The sequence below is a fragment of the Lutra lutra genome, chromosome 1 (genome assembly GCF_902655055.1).
Source record: "Lutra lutra chromosome 1, mLutLut1.2, whole genome shotgun sequence".
NCBI lineage: Eukaryota > Metazoa > Chordata > Mammalia > Carnivora > Mustelidae > Lutra > Lutra lutra.
This window is the reverse complement of record NC_062278.1, coordinates 20,326,052-20,329,968: the sequence shown is the minus strand read 5'-3', so window position 1 is coordinate 20,329,968 and position 3,917 is coordinate 20,326,052. Positions and strand designations below refer to the sequence as shown.

At 38.7% G+C, this 3,917-nt stretch overlaps 1 pseudogene; it reads left to right on the top strand.

Annotated features, from left to right (window-relative positions):
* Nucleotides 1-1,498: 1,498 nt before the first annotated feature.
* On the top strand, nt 1,499-2,912 carry LOC125092892 (elongation factor 1-alpha 1-like; annotated as a pseudogene).
* The last annotated feature ends 1,005 nt before the right edge of the window (nt 2,913-3,917 follow it).

Genomic DNA, 3,917 nt, shown 5'->3' with positions numbered 1-3,917 from the left:
GTGAATTAGTCATTTTAGTAACAGTAAACAAATTGGGATTACATCCCTTATTGTAAAAACGCAAAGGACTAAAGACATCACATGTCCATTAGCAGTCCATCTAAGCTCCGGTTGAATGATTCACTAAATTTTCAGATTCTAGGTAATCACCCACCAGATATGCTGATTTAAGAAGTTAGGGAAGGAGTCTAAGAAGTCAGGGAAAAACTCCAAGGAAGAGGAATGATGTATTTTTGAAACTTAATAAATTGTGAGGCTATTCTTAATTCAATCTTAAAGAAATGGTGATATAAAGTTTACTTCATACCATTCTACCTGCCCACTAAAATCATAGAATAAAAGGTATGTTCATTCTACAGGAAAAAAAAATACAAACAACATTAACAAGAAATTTCTAGTTCTTCTAAAAGCCTACAGGATAGTCATTTAGTATCTATTGATTTAGTTGATATACACTTTGTACATCAATTTGGTTTTGGATGAAAGTCACAGAGGACTACTCACCTACTGTCAGTAGAAACAAGTTATCATGTCACATAACAGAGTATAGAAGTGAAGAAACTTTAGTTTGTAAATTCAGCAACTCAATGATGTCTTTAAGGACTTAGATTCTTTTCAAAGCTTTGTTCTGCTTTCTAAACCTATTGTCTTTATCATGGGCTCTTCTTGTGGATAGGAGAAAGTTACAACAGCCATAGGCCATAACCAGACTTGACATAAGGGAGTTTCTGTTACCTCCTTCCTTTGTCCCTTCCTTCCTTTCTTCCTCTCCTCCTCCCCCTCCCCCTTCTCATTTTCCCAGTCATCCTTGGCCTCCTCCTCTTCCTATCCTCCCTCTCTTTTCCCTCCCTCCCTGTCTCGAGAGTAAACACAACTTCTATACAGATTTCAGGCAGCTATCCCTGATGGCCTTATTGGTTAAAATAAGTCTACACGTTAATACAAGTCTATGACTAACTACAACACTGGAGAGGGTAATGAGCCCTGATAACAGGTTTAAACTCATTAGGGTTTGGTAACTGGAGTTAAGGAGGAGATGACCTTGCCTAAGTCCTATGGTAAAGAGTTTGAACACCTTTTTAAAATTTGGGTTCTAGTGAAATGAAGAAGAGGGGTGTAGCTCACGGATATGTCATCAAAGTTTCTTAGTATTTATTCAGCATTTTACCAAACCTTTTATGCAGTTATATACTGTTTTACCCAGGAGCACTATGAAGTGTTAAAAACAGAGTAGATTACTGCTTTGTTGTGTTCTTTTTCCCCTACTTTTCTTAATGATTAAGACAAATACAGTTAGAATACAAGTTGGATATTTAAAACTGTTCTCTATTCTTTCTTTTCACTTTACAATATAAAATATATAAAATATAAGGCAAACTTTAGTGAATGTGGGCAATTTTCTTTCCTCTTCATTGATCAAATAAGAGACAAGAGCTTTTTTGCATAGGTTTGCCACCAGAACACATGTTGTGAAAACCTCTGCTAAACCTAAACCAAAATGGGAAAAGATAAGACTCATATCAACATTGTCCTCATTGGACATGTAGATTCAGGCAAGGCTACCATTACTGGCCATCTAGTCTACAAATGTGGTGAGATTGACCAAAGAACTCCTGAAACACTTGAGAGAGTATGCTGAGGCGGAGAAGAGCTCTTTCAAGTTTGCCTGGGTCTTGAATAAACTGAAAAGTGAATGTGAGCATGGTATCACCATTGATATCTCCCTGTGGAAATTCAAGACCAGCAAGTACTATGGGACCATCACTGTCACTCCAGGTCACAGAATCTTTATCAAAAACATAATTACAGGCACATCTTAAGCTGACTGTGCTATCCTGATTGTTGCTGCTGGTGTTGATGAATTTGAAGCAAGTCTGCTCCAAGAATGGGCAGACCCATGAGCAAATCCTCTGGCTTACACACTGGATGTAAAACATCTAATTGTTGGTGTCAATAAAATGAATTCCACTGAGCCACCCTACAGCCAGAACAGATACAAGGAAATTACAGAATTCAGCACCTATGTTAAGAAAGTTGGCTACTGCCCTGACATGCTAGAATTCATGCCAATTTCTGGTTGGAATGGTGACAACATGCTGGAGCTAAGTGCTAACATATCTTGGTTCAAGGAATGGAAAGTCATCTGTAATGATGGCAATGCCAATGAAATCACACTCCTTATAGCTCTGGATTGCATTTCTGCCACCAACTTGTCTAACTAACAAGGCCTTGTGTGGACCCCTCCAGGATGTCTTCAAAATTGGTGGTATAGGTTCTCTCCCTGTGGACTGAGTGGAGACTGGTGTTCTTAAACCTGCCATGGTGATCTCCTTTGCTCCAGTCAATGTTACAACTGAAGTAAAGTCTGTTGAAGTGTGCCATTAAGCTTTGAGTGAGGCTCTTCCTGGCACAATGTGGGCTTCAAAAATGTATCTGTCAAAGATGTTCATCGTGGCAGTGTGGCTGGTGGCAGCAAAAATGACCCACCAAGGGAAGCAGTTGGCTTCACAGATCGGGTGATTATCCTGTACCATCCAGGCCAGATCAGTGCTGAATATGCACCTGTGCTGGATTGTCAAACAGCTCCCTTGCTTGCAAGTTTGCTGAGTCTAAGGAATAGATAGATTGTCATTTTGGGGAGGAAAAAAATGGAAAATGGTCCCAAGTTCCTAAAATCTGGTGATGCTGCCATCACTGATATTGTTCCTGGCAAGCCTGTATGTGTTGAGAACTTCTCTAACTATCCCCCTCTGGGCTGTTTTGCTCTTCGTGACATGAGACAGATAGTTGCTGTGGGTGTTATCAAAGCAGTGACCAAGAAGGCAGCTGGAGCTGGCAACATCGCCAAGTCTGTCCAGAAAGCTCAGAAAGCTAATGAATATTATCCCCACTACGTGCCACCCCAGTCTTAATCGGTGGTGGAAGAACAGTCTCAGGACTGTTTGCATCAATTGGCCATTTAATAGTAAAAGACTGGTTAATGAGAACAATGCCTCATAAAACCTTCAGAAGGAAAGGAGAATGCCTTGTGGACCATTTTATGTGTGAGGGGGCAGCTTTAAGATATTAGTTTTTAAAATTGTCACAAAATTTTGATGCCCATTAAATAAAAGTTTAGTGAAGAAAAAAAGAAAGAAAAGAAAAGAAAAACCACCAGCTTGGGAGTTTCAGAGTGTCTTTAATATTTAAACTTGCACTTGCTTTTTGCTTTTTCCTTTTTGGACTTTTATAGAGTAGTTGCAGTATGTGCGTGTGTGCGTGTGTGTGTGTGTGTGTGTGTGTGTGTGTGTTTTAACATTGCTGATTACTGTGCACAGAAGACAAAAACATAAAAAATGATATATTAGTTAAAGTAATCAGGTTTTCTGTTTTTAATATATTTCTTCATGCCTCCAGATCTCCAATTTGTCATAACTTTCCATATGCCACCTATCTCAAAGGAAGAAAACTGCTAGTTGGTCAAATTGCTTTTTCCCCTTCCCTAGTGTATCTGCATGCATTTCACACTGCACTGAGCAAGAATGCTAGAAATATGAAATCAAAGGACATCAAGATGTTATGCCTTCTCAGTCGGTATCTGTGATTGGTGGAATATTTACTTAGATGAATACATGTTTGTTCCTGCTCATTAACCATGGTGATTGCAGAAGGAAACTGGAGTCATTTAAAGGTGATAATCAGCCCTGTCATCCATAAAGCACTTTTTTGGGGAAAAAAAATAACAAAAAAGCCCTCTATGTCTAGTTTAATGCATACTGTTAGGTCACGTCAATCATGTATCTTACCATGGGATATTGACATATTTTGTACTTAAAATAGGCATGTATATTACGGTGATGTTAAGTAAATCCACATAATCATATTATGGAAAATTGGCACAGGAAAAAGACTGAATTCATTTAATTAGATGGTCTTCA